The sequence below is a fragment of the Arachis stenosperma genome, chromosome 10, assembly GCF_014773155.1.
Source record: "Arachis stenosperma cultivar V10309 chromosome 10, arast.V10309.gnm1.PFL2, whole genome shotgun sequence".
NCBI classification, from domain to species: Eukaryota; Viridiplantae; Streptophyta; class Magnoliopsida; order Fabales; family Fabaceae; genus Arachis; species Arachis stenosperma.
In genome coordinates, this window is record NC_080386.1 from 17,599,377 (window position 1) to 17,617,603 (window position 18,227).

Here is an 18,227-nt window from a genome sequence, read left to right on the forward strand (position 1 = left end):
ATAGAATCCTACATGCCCCAGAAAACTTCTGATTGCCTTAACATTGGCAGGTGGTGGTAATTTTTCAATTACCTCTATCTTAGCTTGATCTACCTCTATCCCCTTGTTCAAAATTCTGTGCCCAAGGACAATTCCTTTAGTCACCATAAAGTGACATTTCTCCCAGTTTAAAATCAGGTTAGTCTCTTGGCACCTTTTTAGAACAAGTGCTAGATGGTCAAGATAGAAGCTGAATGAGTCTCCAAATACTGAGAAGTCATCCATGAAGACTTCTAGAAATTTCTCTACCATATCAGAGAAGATAGAGATCCTGCATCTCTGAAAGGTTCCAGGTGCATTGCACAGACCAAATGGCATCCTTCTATAGGCAAATACTCCAGATGGACATGTGAATGCTATTTTCTCTTAGTCTTGAAGGTCTACTGCAATTTAGTTGTAACCTGAATAGCTATCCAAAAAGCAGTAGTATTCATGACATGCTAGTCTCTCTAGCATCTGGTCTATGAATGGTAAAGGAAAATAATCCTTTCTGGTGGCTATATTGAGCCTTCTGTAGTCAATACACATACGCCACCCTGTAACTGTTCTTGTGGGAATCAGTTCATTCCTTTTATTATGAACCACAGTCATACCTCACTTCTTGGGGACAACTTGGACAGGGCTCATCCAGGGGCTATCAGAAATAGGATAAATAATCCCAGCCTCTAGTAACTTAGTGACCTCTTTCTGCACCACCTCCTTCATGGCTGGATTCAGCCGCCTCTGTGGTTGAACCACTGGCTTAGCATCATCCTCCAATAGGATCTTATGCATGCATCTGGCTAGGCTAATGCCCTTAAGATCACTTATGGACCACCCAAGAGCTGTCTTGTGTGTCCTTAGCACCTGAATTAATGCTTTCTCTTCCTGTGGCTCTAAAGCAGAGCTTATGATTACCGGAAAAGTGTCATCTTCTCCCAGAGATACATACTTCAAGGATGGTGGTAGTGGTTTGAGCTCGGGTTTGGGAGGTTTCTCCTCTCCCGAAGGAGTTTTCAGAGGTTCTGCTATTTTCTCTGGTTCCTCCAGATCAAGCTGAACATCTTTAAAAATGTCCTCTAGCTCTGATTCGAGACTCTTAGTCATATTGACCTCTTCCACCAGGGAGTCAATAATATCAACGCTCATACAGTCTTTTGATGTGTCTGGATGCTGCATAGCTTTGACAGCATTCAACTTAAACTCATCCTCATTGACTCTCAGGATTACCTCCCCTTTTTGGACGTCAATGAGAGTTCATCCAGTTGCTAGGAAAGGTCTTCCTAGAATGAGAGTTGCACTCTTGTGCTCCTCCATTTCCAGCACTATAAAGTCAGTGGGAAAGGCAAATAGTCCAACCTTGACAATCATGTTCTCAATTACGCCTAATGGAATTTTAATGGAGCCATCAGCAAGTTGGAGACATATTCGGGTTGGTTTGACTTCTTCAGTCAAACCAAGCTTTCTGAAAGTGGATGTAGGTATCAGATTGATACTTGCCCCAAGATCACATAAAGTTGTCTTGGTACAAGCATCCTCTAATGTGGAGCTAAGCCTCAGAGTGGTCCCTGAAGTTACACTCGTGCTTCATAGTAGTCCCTAAACTTTTTAATTACCCAAATTAGTACCTGAAGTTAGACACCGGGACTCAGTATTGTCCTTCCGGCACATTTCCTCCAGGTGGTGTGATCGGAAAGCTGATGTGGCTAATTTGGTGACACGCGGGCAAGGCTAACGGCTAGCTGAGGTGGATGAACGAATTTTATTGACTCAATTTGGTCCTTAATTCGAAGTTTAAAATCCCTAATTCCCAAATCTGAAGATCAACCTCGAGTGCCCTTCTCTTCTCTTCTAGTCTCTTCCGTTGGTTTCTCTGCAAAATCTTGATACCCAGACGACAATGGCTAGTGCGAGCAATGCTGCTGGAAGCTCAAACAACCCACGATCGTTTGGAAGCATCATGAGAATAATGAATAGGAACAGGGATTCGCGTTTGCCAGAATGGTGCAGATGCGGTTTGAGACCAGTACTGCGATGGTCAATGACGGATTCTAATCTAGGGAGACCCTTCGTGGGTTGCCCAAACTACAATGTAAGTGGTTGTTGTTGTTGTTGTTGTTTGCTGTAATTTTGGATATAAATTTGGTTGAATCTCTTATCTTGGTGCAGACTGTAGGCAAGAAGTGGTGTGGTTTGTTTATGTGGATTGATAAAATTCTTGAAGAAGATGTGATCACATGTGATGGTAGAGCAAGCCCTTCAATTGTCAATAAAGAATGGAAGATGAAGTTTTCTTGGAAACTTGGAAGATTAGAGTCTGAAGTTAGGGTTCTAAAAGTGGGTGGAGTTTTGGTGTTTGTATTTATGCTGCTGGTTATAGTAGTTATTCTTGTCTTAAAGTTAGATAGGCAGTTTGGCCAATTGTATCTGGGAAAAAACAAATGAATTATGCATGTTGTTGCTGTAGTTGTACCTATCACTTTGTTTGAAAGAAATGAAAATTAAAGTGATTGAGACTAGTGTGCTTGCATATGTTGAAATTTGGAGAAACTAGATGAACTACCAATTGATTCATCCAAAATATAATTGTTGTCAATAAAATAGGAGTTGACAGTGTTTGGAAAGCATCTTAATTGCATATGAGAGTGCAAAATAAAACCAAAAATCTGTCACAGATCTCTTCAAGAAAGTCATAATTCATATTTCATATTGTAGTGATTACATCCAAAATAAGGCATTATAAAGCCAGAACAATAGTCACCAACTATATCAGAGTTTTCAAAACATAACTGTCATAAGTTTTCAATCTCTAACACTGGATTCAAAGCATACACAGTACATTACTTCAGCAAAACAGACAAATAAAGACACCATACTGTCCCTAAATATAAAAAACTAAGTCAGTAATTCTTGGTTCTGGGTGGCTTGAATCCCGGATTAGGCACAAATCGCATTGCTGGTAGATTTGTTGCTATTTCAGTGCTTGCAGGCTGACTGCATATTGGGAGAGTGCTTGCAGATGGAGTACTTGCAGATGGAGGAGATGGAGTGCTTGCAGATGGGGTGCTGGTTGGTTGGGTGGTAGCAGTGGGTGTGGACAACCTTCTCTTTGGAGGCAGTTTGGATGGCCGAACAGAAGGTGGTTGCACCTATGTATGAAACACCAAAAATTTAATGTGACTAAGACAATTTAAAGTATGCACATAATACATGTATATATATGGGTAAATAATATTACCCACCTGTTGCGAGTCATCAGTTTCTGACATAATAGGCTGACTAAGATCAAGCTGAATCTCAACCTGATCCTGTGACACAGCTGGGGCATCACCACCATTTACAGCAGCAGTTGGAGCAGAATTGTTAACCTCACCTCCATTAGCATCAGAATTAGCAGTAGCAGCAGCAGCCGCCGCCACAGCAGCCGATTCTTCATCAACGGCTCTCTTCTGACAGTTCCTCTTTGTGTGACCAGATTCACTACAATAGCGACAATGTCCTTTTTTATGAACCCTTTTCATTGAGGTCTTCTGCTTCTTGTCTTTACTTGGCTCCTCATCAGCATCCTTTCTTCTTTTCTTCTTGATTGTCCCTGGCTTCTTCTTGAAGTTTGGTGCTTGAGGTCTATTATAAGGTGATTTCTTCCACAGTGCCTGGCCAGGAATTAGATTTATATGGAAGCCATAGGTGTTGTTGTATGCTTCTATGGTCAACCAGCTATGACAGAATTCATCTGGCCTTCTACCAGCCTTTGCCAAAGCGGCACATGCGTGCACACATGGCATCCCTACATAGAACATCACAGCCATACATAAACAGAATTCGAACTGCAATCGAAAATTAAAAAACTAAAAAATTTGCAAATAAAAACCATACCACTTAGTTGCCAAAAACCATAGGTGCATGATCTCTTGCCTAAGTCCACAGCCATATTTGTAGGCCACCCATGAACTTCGAATATTTCGTAATCTGCATCACCAGACCACATGGGAACCCATCTTTTTGATTCCTTTCTTATCTTTTCCAACCTATTTTTCTGTATTGGAGGTAGAATCCCGTCATTGTTCCTCAACTTCACCTTGTTTTTGGCTATAGATCTCATGATGTACATCCTGACCTCCTCCAATAGTGTGATAATAGGTTTGGCTCTAGGTTCTTTGATCCGTGAGTTGAAAACCTCACATGCATTATTACAAATGTTGTCCATTTTAAGTGCAATGCTGAAGAATGCCCTGCTCCATGAATTCTTTGGCCATTTGCATAGATAAGTCCAAGCATCCTTATTTAGCCTTTCCAATTTTTTCATCCCTTCGACAAATCCCTCTTGAGTCGTAGACCTTGCACACTCCCAAAGTAAACCTCTAAGCTGATTATCCTTCCACTGTTTGTTAAAGTTCCTCCATAAATGCCATACACAGAATCTGTGATGGACATTTGGGAACACATCCTGAACTGCATGAATTAGACCCTGCAAATCCAACAAGCCAGTCACAAAGTTTCAAATCAAGCCTCAAAAAGGTCCCTAATGTTATTTAAATGAACTCATACTGGTCCCTAAAGTTGTGTAAGTGACATCAACTTGGTCCTTAGCTTAGCTGAGTGCACAAATACTACCCCCTATAATGCAACCATCAACTATGCAGCATACAACAATGACTCAATCTGAATAAACAGATTTGTGTTTATAAACCAGCAGGTATTCAATTCAACAAGTATTTAATTTACACAACAATTATTCAATTACACAATTATTTATGCAGCATACAACAATGACTCAATCAGAGTAAACAGATTTGTGTTTATAAACCAGCAAGTATTCAATTCAACAAGTATTTAATTTACACAATTATTCAATTACACAATTATTTATGCAGCATACAACAATGACTCAATCAGAGTAAACAGATTTGTGTTTATAAACTAGCAGGTATTCAATTCAACAAGTATTTAATTTACACAATTATTCAATTACACAATTATTTATGCAGCATACAACAATGACTCAATCAGAGTAAACAGATTTGTGTTTATAAACCAACAGGTATTCAATTCAACAAGTATTTAATTTACACAATTATTCAATTACACAATTATTTATGCAGCATACAACAATGACTCAATCAGAGTAAACAGATTTGTGTTTATACAGCAGCAGGTATTCAATTCAACAATTACTCAATTTATACTACTACTATTCACTACTCAGCAGCAGGTATATCTAAGAATCACTACTATTATTTAGGATAACTATCAATAGATATGCATACCTTTTGCATGTCTAAAATAAAACACCAACCATGTTGCTTGTAGTCACCGAAGTCTTGGTGCAGCAATTCCAGAAACCATCGCCAATTATCCGTGTTTTTGATTGACACTATTGCATAAGCAATCACATAAATGTGATTGTTTGCGTCTTGACCAATTGCAGAGAGGATTTGACCACCATGTTTTGTTTTTAGAAATGCTCCATCCAACCCTATAAGCGGTCTACAGCCAGCCTTGAACCCTCTTTTACACCCATCAAGGCAAATGTACATCCTATCAAAAGTTGGATCTTCATCAGGATTGGGATCAGGTGTAACACCAATACTAACAGTGGAGCCAGGATTAGTTTTCAGTAATGTCAACCCGTAATCCCTAACCATACCATACTGGGCAGCAGCATCTCCATAAACTATGGCCCTAGCATCTCCTAGAGCCCTTGTCAGTGAAGACTTGTTGAGGTCCAAGTCGCACTTGCTCTTAAAGTACTGGGCAGCTTCACAATGTCTAAGGTTGGGATATTTTCTTAATTTCCTAACCAGCTTGCAACCCAGCCACTTCCTGTTTGCTAGCCTGTTCTTAGTCTCTCTAGGACAAGTGTGATCGTCCATAAATGTCTTGATCTGCCAGCAGTTACCCTCACTGTCCCTGGAAGCATATACTACCCAGCCACACTCCTCTCCCTTACAAATAGCCATCATCCTTAAATTGTCATTCTTCTTCCACCAGATCCGCCTTCCCTCCTGGATACAGTACTCACGAACAGCTTCCTTGAATTCCATCTTCGAATTAAATTTCATCCCAACCTTTAGTTTAAGCTCACCAAACCTTCCTCCTTCCCTAAATACCGAAAACACCTCATCTGACTCAACCTCCTCTAACTCATCCTCAGAGTTCGATGGAGTTTTTATTTCCTTAGAGTGCCAAGACTCTCCACCATCAGATTCATCATAAGCTCCATCTTGAGCATCATAATATGCTCCCGTTTCACCAACCTTAGGAATCGGGCCAAAGAAGAATTCATCATCTTCAGACCCTGACTCTGCACACACAATCCCATCATCCTCAACTATAACTGAACTCTTTTCATTAACTTCTTTATTATATGTTGTAGTCCTCTTTTTAGCATCACTCTTCTTTCCAATTGATCTCTCCCCAACCACTTCTTCTTCCTCACTAGAGACATCATCAGCAGCAGGCCTATATGGTTCGTCCTCTACATTGTCATAATTGTCATGGGAGTCTAAAGATTCTTCCTCACTAGACAAGCTAACAAACACAGTTTCAGGATCCTTTCCCTTAACAGATGCTCTTCCAAAAGTTCCAGTTGCAGCTGATCTTGTTAAAGGCCTCCTAGCATGTAATGCTGCATTCTTTACTTTTTGAGGGCCTTTCTTTGGTATATCAGACCTCCTTGATTTTTGTGATACTGATCTTATTACAGATTTTGAAGTGGGTTGGGCCGTTGACTTTGGTGGTGGGTTGGGCTTGGTAGTAGGAGCAGTAGTTGACTGGTCCATTCTTTTTGGTCGTGGGTTGGGCTGAGAAGTAGTAGCAACTGTGGGTTTGGCCATTGTTTTTGGTGGTGGGGTGGACTTAACAGTGGGAGCAGCAGCTGTGGGTGCTGCCATTTTTTTGGGTGGTGATTTGGAATGACTAACAGAAGCTGCAGTAGTGTGACTCTTATGCTTTGGTCTTGAAATACCTTTACCAGTACGCATAGTTGGGGGGATTGTTGTTGGAGTAGGAATTGTGGTGTTTGTTGGTTCTGAGGTTGGAATTGGTGGTGATGTGGTGGATATTGTATTGGCTATGACATTGATGCTGGGGTATGTATGTGGAATAGGGTCTGGTAGTACTATTAACTCTTTGCCTTTGGATGATGGTAGTCCTGTTTTCTCATCAAACACAGGTTCAGAGACCCCATGTTCATAATACACATGGACAATTCCCTTGTTGGTCTGAGCAGCATAACACATCTCCATGAGCTCTTTGTCATGTGTCAAAGCTCTAAGACTACTTTGCAATGGCCTATTAGGCACCAGCCACCAACAGTGAGTCACATTGTCATACCCAAGTGTCTTATAGTAGTCTCGGAGAAAAAATACATCTACCGTGTCTACGTCAACTCTCGGCAACTCAGATATCTGTCCACCACTATAATTCACAGTTCCATCACGCTCTGTGATGAATAACCCTCCATGGTGAAATATGATGGTAATCCAAAGATCTCCCATCTGCAATTTAAAAACAAAATTTCATGATCAACATCATCATCTTCAACCATATTAACAAGTTGGAAACCACATTAACTGTAAATGCAGCAAAGCATAAAAGATAAGAAATAGCATTTCTTCATGACAAACACCCCTCATACAGTCAACACTTTCATTAGCCTAACCACTCAGAAAACTAGTTGCGATCAAACCCTAGGTAAATATTGCGAAACACAAACATGCATACCCACATATAACACTCCAAAAAATCGTTTCTAACTACTGAAGAGATTAAACTAACATTCTTAACAAAAAACAGAGCATTCCTTATATCACATTATATTTTTTCTTTTTTCCTTACCTTTTTCAGAGAGACAAGCCTCTGATACAGTCTTCGTTTGAGTCAGATGACGATATCCGATACTATATAGCAGTCATACTCCACTGAAATTACAACAGTTACCAGAATCCACCCACCGCCATTGATGAGTGAAGGGGAAGAGGGGTTTGTGTTGTATTTTGAGGGAGGGAAGAGAATGCATTACGTTAACATTTGATGGGGGAGTCTTCAAAACCAACTTTTGGAGTGAAACGACGTCATTTTTGGCCATTTACGCGCCAGCAACAAAACTATGTCGTTTTAGCCTTGCCCGCGTGTCACCAAATTAGCCACATCAGCTTTCCGATCACGCCACCTAGAGGAAATGTGCCAGAAGGACAATACTGAGTCACGGCGTCTAACTTCAGGTACCAATTTGGGTAATTAAAAAGTTTAGGGACTACTATGAAGCATGAGTGTAACTTCAGGGACCATTCTGAGGATTAGCTCTCTAATGTGCATGGTATCATAAAGCTTCCGGGATCCTTAAGCTTCTCTGGTAAGCTTTTTAAAATGACTGCACTGTATTTTTCAGTGAGAAAAACTTTTTTAGCCTCTCTCCAATCCTTCTTATGACTTAAGATCTCTTTCATGAACTTAGCATAAGAGGGTATTTGCTCAAGTGCCTCTACAAACAGAATCTTTATTTCAAGAGTCCTGAGATAGTCTGCAAAGCGGGCAAATTGTTTATCCTGTTCCGCTTAACGGAGTTTCTGAGGATAAGGCATCTTGGCTTTATATTCTTCAACTTTAGTTGCTACAGGTTTATTTCCTACAGAAGCGGTTGGAAAAGCCTGCTTAAGGGGGTTGTTATCAGCACTTGCAGGTATCTGATCCCTCATTGGCGTTTGAACGCCAGAATTGGGTGTTGTATGGGCGTTTAACGCCAGATTGCCACCCTTTTCTAGCATTTGAATGCCAGAATTGGCTGCTGTATGGGCGTTTAACGCTGACTTCTGACCCTTCTGGTGTTTGAACGCCAGGATCATTTCTCTCTGGGCTCTTACTGTCCTCAGAGGGATTTTGGGCAGTAAATTTGTCGTCTTCTGTCAAATGTTCCTTTCTTGGCTTCCTGCTGCTTTGAGTTGAGACATTCAATATCTTTCCACTCCTTAAATAAACAGTTTGGCATTCTTCTGTTATCTGTTTAGATAACTGCTTTTTTGTCTGATTCAATTATTTTTCCATATTCTAGTTAGCATCTTTGGTTTCTTGTAGCATCTCTTTAAATTCTGCTAACTGTTTGTTTATAGAAAATAGTTGCTGATTGAGTTCAGCAACTTGTTCTGGAGGACTAAGTTCATTGGATACTGCTTTAGCCTCTTCTTTCATGGAGGACTCACTAATTAAGTACAGATGCTGATTTCTAGCAACCGTATCTATGAGCTCTTGAGCCTCTTCAATTGGCTTTCTCATGTGTATCGATCCACCAGCTAAGTGGTCTAGAGACATCTGGGCCTTTTCTGTAAGCCCGTAGTAGAATATGTCTAACTACACCCATTCTGAAAATATTTCAGAAGGACATTTCCTTAGCATCTCTCTATACCTCTCCTAGGCATTATAAAGAGATTCATTATCCTCTTGTTTAAAGCCTTGGATGTCCAGCCTTAGCTGTGTCATCCTTTTTGGAGGGGAATATTGATTCAGGAATTTGTCTGATAACTGTTTCCATGTTCTTATGCTGGCTTTAGGTTGGTTGTTTATCCACCTCTTAGCTTGGTCTTTTACAGCAAATGAAAACAGCAATAATCTGTAGACATCCTGTGTCATCAATTTGTAAGAACTGTGCTAGAAACTCAGTAGGTTCTTCCTGTGGAAGACTAGAATACTGGCAATTTTGATGCACCATGATAATGAGCTGAAGGTTTAGCTCAAAATTACTGGCTCTGATGGAGGGTATACAGATACTACTCCCATATGAATCAGTAGTGGGGTTAGCATATGACCCCAGAGTCCTTCTGGACTGTTCATTTCCACTTAGGTCCATGATGGAGAAAGGGAGATGATGTGGATTGTAAATAAAAATTTTATCCCCCCTTTTTTTAAAGAAATTAAAATAAAGTAAATAAAAAGAAATTTATGCAAGTTTCGAAAATTAAGAAAAGAAAAAGAAATAAAAGAAATTAGAAAACTAAATTAATTAATTAATTAAAAGGATTTGAAATTTTTGGTGTTGATTTTCGAAAAATGAAGAGAGAGTGGTTAGGAAGTTTTGAAAAATATGTATCTTAAAATTGAAGATACTTGTAAGAAAATAAATAAAAGAAAAGATTTTGAAAAAGATATGATTTTAAAATTTTAAAGATTGAAACTTTCTTAACAAGAAAATACCAAACTTAAAATTTTTCAATCAAAATAATAAAATATGACAAGTAATTCGAAAATAAAAAAAAGAGAGAGAAAAAGATTTTGAAAAAATTTTATAAAAGATTTTCGAAAGATATAAAAAGGAAAATTGAAAAATAATTTGTTTTGAAAAAGATTTAAAAAGATAAATTTTTAAAATTGAAATTTTGACTTGACTAACAAGAAACTACCAAATTTTAAAATTTTGACTAAGTCAACCTAAGGAATTCGAAAATATTGAGTAAAAAAGGGAAAGATATTTTTTTGAATTTGATGAGGAAAGAGAAAAAAACTAAAATGACACCAAACTTAGAATTTTTAGATCAAAACAAAGAAAACAAAGAAGAAAACTTTGAATACTAAGATGAACACCAAGAATACTTTGAAGATCAAGATGAACACCAAGAACAAATTTTGAAAGTTTTTAAGGAATTAAGGACACAAAAACATCAAACTTAAAAAAAATTTATACTTTGGACACTAATAATTCGAAAATGCACAAAAAAATAAGGAAAGACACAAAACAAGAAAAACTAAAGATCTAACAAGGAAAATAAGCAAGAACAACTCGAAGATCAAGAAAGAACAAGGGACATAAAACTCAAAAATATGAAAAATAAAAAGAGCATACAATTCGAAAAAATTGAAGGAAAATAAAAACATGCAATTGACACCAAACTTAAAACATGAAACTAAGCTCAAACAGGAAACTCAATTAGTTTATTGGTTTTTTATCTATTTATTAAAAAATTTTGAAACAAATCTAGAAAAAGAAAACAAGGATTTTAAAATTTTAACAAAAACAATAATAAAAGACTCAAAGAAAAATTAAAGATTGATAAAGAAAAATAAGATTTTTTAAAAGAAAAATAAAAGACTCAAATTTAGTGACTCTAAACCAACAAAAATAAATTATTCCTAATCTAAGCAACAAGATGAACCGTAAGTTATCCAAACTCGAACAATCCCCGGCAACGACGCTAAAAACTTAGTGCACGGAATTGCAATCACACCTTTGCAACTCCGCACAACTAACCAGTAAGTGCACTGGGTCATCCAAGTAATAATTCCTTACGCGAGTAAGGGTCGATCCCACGGAGATTGCCGGCTTGAAGCAAGCTATGGTTATCCTGTAACTCTTAGTCAGGAGATTAGTGATAAAAATGATTTCGTTTGTAAAAAGTAAAAGAGCATGAAATGAATGATGATACTTGTTATTCAGTAATGGAGAACAGGTTGAGGTTTCAGAGATGCTCTGTCTTCTGAATCTCTACTTTCTTATTGTCTTCTTTTCCAAACACGCACGGCTTCTTTCCATGGCAAGCTGTATGTTGGTGGATCACCGTTGTCAATGGCTACCATCCGTTCTCTCAGTGAAAATGGTCCAGGTACGGTTTCTGTACGGCTAATCAACTGTCTGATCTCTTGTCTCAAATGAAAAATACCAGGCACAGCTACCGCACGGCTAATCATCTGTCGGTTTTCACTTGTGTCGGAATAGGATCTCTCTATCCTTTTGCACACTGTCACTGCGCCCAACATTCGTGAGTTTGAAGCTCGTCACAGTCATCTCGTCTCAGATCCTACTCGGAATACCACATACAAGGTTTAGACTTTCCGGATCTCAGGAATACTGCCAATTGGTTCTAGCCTCTACCACGAAGGTTCTGATCTCACGAGTTTGAATGCTCTGTTGTCAGGAGATGCAAGATGTAACACCCTACCATACTTAATCTTATGCTTAAGTCATAAGACTGAGATAGTAAGGTATTACGACTTCTAAAAATAAAATCACAAAATTCAAAAGCGCAACCCTCAGAAAACGTGGTTACTTGCGTGAAAAGAAAACTAAAGTTCCATAACATATATGTACAGATGATACGAGTAGAGGGCCAAGAACACAGCATAACTAGCTCCTGACTCAGCCTGCGAAGCCAAGGCTGGCCGGAGAACATATATGTACATATATATACATAATAATAACCCAAAATAACATGTTTAAAACCCTTGTTCTCCATGAAACATCTACGAGGTATATAAACAAAATATTCTTACACACAAAAGGAGAAACTATACATATATATACATCAAAATAACAAAGGAGATCCCAAAATAAACCACTTCGCCGCAGAACCTTCAGACGCCTACCGAGGAGCCGCTCGACCTGCATCTGAAAACAACAACACAGTATGGGGTGAGAACCGGAGGTTCTTAGCATGGTAAAGGTGCCACGCATGTAATATATAAGGTCCTGGGAATGCCAAAGGCAATCCTAGAACTCCTACATACAATTATGAAACTTAATTTCTAAGCAGAAGCCATAAAAAGGGGTAGGTGATCTAAATATCCTAAACTTACTTACTTTAAATCCTAGCATTAACACCAAACCAATCCACCTTTCCTCTGATCCTCCATCATCCATGAATCAGCAGGGACAAACAAACAAATAGTTTCACGCACAAGTAGGAAACATGTCATACAAATAGCAAATATAGCAGTTAGCAGGGTGTATATTCAGTTAGGCAATCCCAAATAATGCATAGCAGACAAAACAAACAAATGCACATAATGCATACCTGTCCTATGATTGTTGATATCAATTATTGGTTACGTAGCCATCCCGACATGTTCTCAAGCTCAAACATACACCATGGGGAGAATCCCCAAGCTGACATGGGGAAGAAAACGCCCCCAAGCTCAATAATATCCATGGGACGAATCCCAAGCTGACATGGGGAGAAAAGACAACACCCCAAGTTGACATGGGAAAAACATTACCCCAAGCTTAATGTTATCTCTGGGATGAATCCCAGGCTGACATGGGGGAAGCAACACCCCAAGCTCAATAATAACCACAGAAAAAAATCCCGGCTGACATAGGGACAACGCCCCAAGCCTAAGTGATTTAATCATTTTCTCATAATTATCAGTTTCATTCTCGAAAACAATTCATATCTCATCTCATCATTCTCAACTTTAATTAACTCATTGCTCATACATTTTATTATTCTTGATTGATTAACATCATCAATTCTCAACTTTTATTTCAGTCCTTGTTCTCCATTCTTCTTTCTTTTCTTTATCTCTCAATAGCATTGTCTTTAACTTTAACCATTCCTAGGGGCAACTTACATTTCTTTTCATTTCCTAAGCTTGTTTAATCTAAAACCTTCTTGTGTTGTAAATACTTATGTGGTGCACAAAATTATGATACACAATGGCGCCAACAACTTGGTCGCACAATTGTAATCTCACTTCTTTGTCACAACTTCGAACAACTAACCAGCAAGTGCACTGGGTCGTCCAAGTAATAAACCTTACGTAAGTAAGGGTCGATCCCACGGAGATTGTCGGCTTGAAGCAAGCTATGGTCACCTTGTAAATCTCAGTCAGGCGGATTAAAATGGTTATGGAGTTTTCATAATTAAAATATAAATAAAACATAAAGTAAAGATAGAGATACTTATGTAATTCATTGGTGAGAATTTCATATAAGCGTATGAAGATGCTTCATTCCTCTTGAATCTCTGCTTTCCTACTGCCTTCATCCAATCCTTCATACTCCTTTCCATGGCAAGCTGTATGTTCGGGTTTCACCGGCGTCAATGGCTACCTCCCGTCCTCAGTGAAAATGGTCCAAATGCGCTGTCACCGCATGGCTAATCATCTGTAGGTTCTCAATCATGTTGGAATAGAATCCAGTGATTCTTTTGCGTCTGTCACTACGCCCAACACTCGCTAGTTTGAAGCTCGTCACAGTCATCCCTTCCCAGATCCTACTCGGAATACCACAGACAAGGTTTAGATTTTTCGGATCTCAGGAATGGCCGCCAATAATTCTAGCTTATACCACAAAGACTCCGATCTTTTAGAATGGAGGCTAAGAGATACACGCTCAATCTTAGGTAGAACGGAAGTGGTTGTCAGTCACGTGTTCATAGGTGAGAATAATGATGAGTGCACGGATCATCACATTCATCAGGTTGAAGTGCGAGTGAATATCTTAGAACAAGAATAAGCTGAATTGAATATAAAATAGTAGTAATTGCATTACTCGACGAACAGCAGAGCTCCACACCTTAATCTATGGTGTGTAGAAACTCCACCGTTGAAAATACATAAGTGATTAAGGTAGGCATGGCCGTGAGGCCAGTCCCCAATGTCTAAGGAAAACATTCCAAAGATGTCTCATTCCAAAGATGAAAATAAAATAGTGAAAGGTCATATTTATAATGAAACTAGCTACTAGGGTTTACAGAAATAGGTGAATGATGCAGAAATCCACTTCCGTGCCCACTTGGTGTGTGCTTGGGCTCAGCATTGAGCTTCACACGTGTAGAGGCTTCTCTTAGAGTTAAACGCCAGCTTTTATGCCAGTTTGGGCGTTTAACTCCAACTTTTATGCCAGTTTTGGCGTTTTGACTTCAGAATATGGTAGAGAAGGGGCGTTTGAATGCCAGTTTGCGTCATCAAAACTCGGGCAAAGTATGGACTATTATATATTGCTGGAAATCCCTGAATGTCTACTTTCCAACGCAATTAGGAGCGCACCATTTGGAATTCTATAGCTCCATAAAATCTACTTCGAGTGCAGGGAGGTCAGAATCCAACAGCATCAGCAGTCCTTTGTCAGCCTCTGAATCAGATTTTTGCTCAGGTCCCTCAATTTCAGCCAGAAAATACCTGAAATCATAAAAAAATACACAAACTCATAGTAAAGTCCAGAAATATGAATTTTGCATAAAAACTAATAAAAACATCCCAAAAAGTAGCTAGATCCTACTAAAAACTACCTAAAAATAATGCCAAAAAGCGTATAAATTATTCGCTCATCATTATGCACGACCTATTTTTCTTGGTAAAGTAACTCTAGAGATCTTAATCTTCAATTTAAGTTAGGTTTTGCTGAACTTGGATTAGAATTGAATTTTTTACAAAATTTATAATTCTCCTACTGCATTTACAAAATTCTAGAAAAACAAACAGCATCAGTATTTTTATAAATTCCACAATAATTCTAATTCTAATCCATTGCCTCTAAATTTTGATGGGATTACATTCAACATTCCCAAGTTTAAAAACTCACAAATTTCAGGTTCATATCACTTCATTTGAGTAATTAATTATCAATTGGAAGAGGTGTCCCGTTTTTATGAATAAGTTCAGAATTTCCAGCAAACAACCCATCTTCCAAATGACTTATCTAAGTCTAAAAAATAGATATAGACCTGAAACTTGTTTTCACTTAAAATAGACTGATAAATATTTAAATCCCTTTTAAAAGAATCTCAAAGATTCATTTAAATCCAAAGTTATAGCGTCTGAAAGTTGGTACTGCAGAACCAGAAAACCAGAAAAATCTGCAGCAACCACTAAACTTCAAAAAATCATATCTTCCAAACCACTTGGCCAAATTTTCTGAAATTTTCCTGGAGTAATCTTGACTTATGGGAATTTGTTATAAAAATATATTAGTTTTAAAATTATGTCCAAATTATTCCCAGTTTTTGTTTTAAGTTGCTGTCCAAACAGATTAGGAATTTCTGCAGCAAGACTTCTCAATTTCACTAAAAAAATTTAGTTCTCTAGGTTTCCAACTTATACTAATCCACCATTCTTCTTATTCATCACCTTATCTACTTAAATTATATCACAATCCTACCCTGAAACCTCAGCTCTATGTACCTATCAGAAATCACCATGATTTATATCATACAAGCTCACTTTAAAGCATTAAAATTCTGCACTTCTTTTAACAATAATAAACCAACTAACCAACATAATTTCAACAACAAAAACAATCTTATTAACTCATCACCACAACATTAATCAAATAACTATACCAACAATTCCACATAAACACCACTCAATCTCAACCATATCATTAAATTGCCATAATCATTAATCCTTCATCCATCATCATTATATTAACATACATATATATATTTGCATTCAACCCACATTATCAATTACCCAACACATGCCCACATAAAATTGTCCATCAATATCATAAAGACTAATAATTTAATACAATTAATCGTTTCAACTTATCCTATAGTGCTCTAGCCCAAGTTTTCACAAAACCTGACATATTAAACACGCGAAACCTAAATCGTACCTTGGTCGATTACTATATTTAGTCCAAGGAAGCCCCCCAAGTCACCACACAGCCCCTCAAGCTTAGAGAAACCAGCTGCAAGCTTAGCTTCAATCACCACCAAGCTTCCAAATGGCCACAATTCAACTCCAATGCATATATATCTACTTAATTAACACCTAACACACATGTACACTTTAATTTTAGATTTCACATAATAAATTCAAGATTTGGCTAGGGTTTAGGTCATCCTTACCTTGTATGTGCTTCAATCAACCCAAAGCCCACTCATTCCTCAACTCAATTTGATCCTATAATCATCAATTTAACCAAAATCTTAACACCCAAAAACCTTACTATTCCCAAATTGAAGAAGAGAGAATAAAAGCTGGGATTTTGATTTCCTCACTTTAAAAGGTACTGAGCTTTGTAGAGCTCGTCACTGCGGTCACGTGGCTGTAAACGGTGCGGCGATCAGAGCTCCGGATCAAAAGTTACGTGAGTTTGAATGAAATCAAGGGCTTATGTTCATGGAGGTGTTCTCTCCCCTCTTTCTTGCTGAACCTCAGCGTTTTCATGTGAAATGGAAAGGAGGAGGAGCTGAGTTCATTAATTTGGTAATTTCAGTTGGGCCCACGGGCCCGATTCGGGTCCGGTTCGACCGCTTCGGCCCAATCTTGGGCCAAATCCTTTAAAATTGGTGTCAAAATTTTTGTTTTAATTAGCTCTATACTATTTTACTATTAAATTTGCATTTCTAATTTTCTTTTATTAAAATTAATTTATTTACTAATTATTCGCTAATTTAGCAGGGTTTACACAAGCCAAACTCGTGGATTAGAAACCCAAGAGATACGCACTCAAGCTGTCGCCCAATGACTACGTTGAGCTCGAATAGAACGGAAGTGGTTGTCAAGCATGCATTTATAAATTTAAGAATGATGATGAGTGTCACGGATCATCACATTCTTCATATTGAAGTACGAGTGAGTATCTTAGAACAGAAGCAAGCGTGATTGAATAGAAAATAATAGTAATTGCATTAATCCATTGAAACACAGCAGAGCTCCTCACCCCCACCTATGGGGTTTAGAGACTCATGCCATAGAAGATACAATATGAGATGTAAAAAATGTCATAAGTTACAAAATGAATCTCTAAAAGTAGTTTTTATACTAAACTAGTAACCTAGGTTTACAGAAAATGAGTGACTAAGTGCAGATAGTGCAGAAATCCACTTCCAGAGTCCACTTAGTGAGTGTTTGGGCTGAGCTTTGAAGCTTTCATGTACATACACCATTCTTGGAGTTAAACGCCAGCTTGGGTGCCATTTTGGGTATTTAACTCCAACTCTGGTGCCAGTTCCAGCATTTTACGCCAGAAAAGGTCTCTAGCTAGCGTTTAAACGCCAGTTTGGACCATCAAGTCTCGGAAAAAGTATGAGCTATTATACATTTCTGAAAAGCCCAAGATGTTATATTTTCAGCCCAATTGAGAGCGTTCCAATTAGATTTTTGTAGCTCCATAAAAATGCGTTTGAGTGTAGGAATGTCAGAATCCAACAGCATCTGCAGCCCTTTTTGAGCCTCCGAATCAGATAATTGCTCAGGTCCCTCAATTTCAGTCAGAAAATACCTGAAATTACAGAAAAATACACAAACTCATAGTGAAGTCCAGAAATGTGATTTTTGAATAAAAATATAACTAAAAGTGAATAAAACATGCAAAAAACTATATGAAAACACTACCAAAGAGCGTATAAAATATCTGCTCATCAACCATCCAATGAATTTTCGTAGGGGTTATACTCAGTCAAATTGTAAAGATCTTTATATGGTCTAAAACAATCTAGATGAATGTGGTATAATCGTCTTACTGAATATCTGGCCAAAAACAAATTTAAGAATGA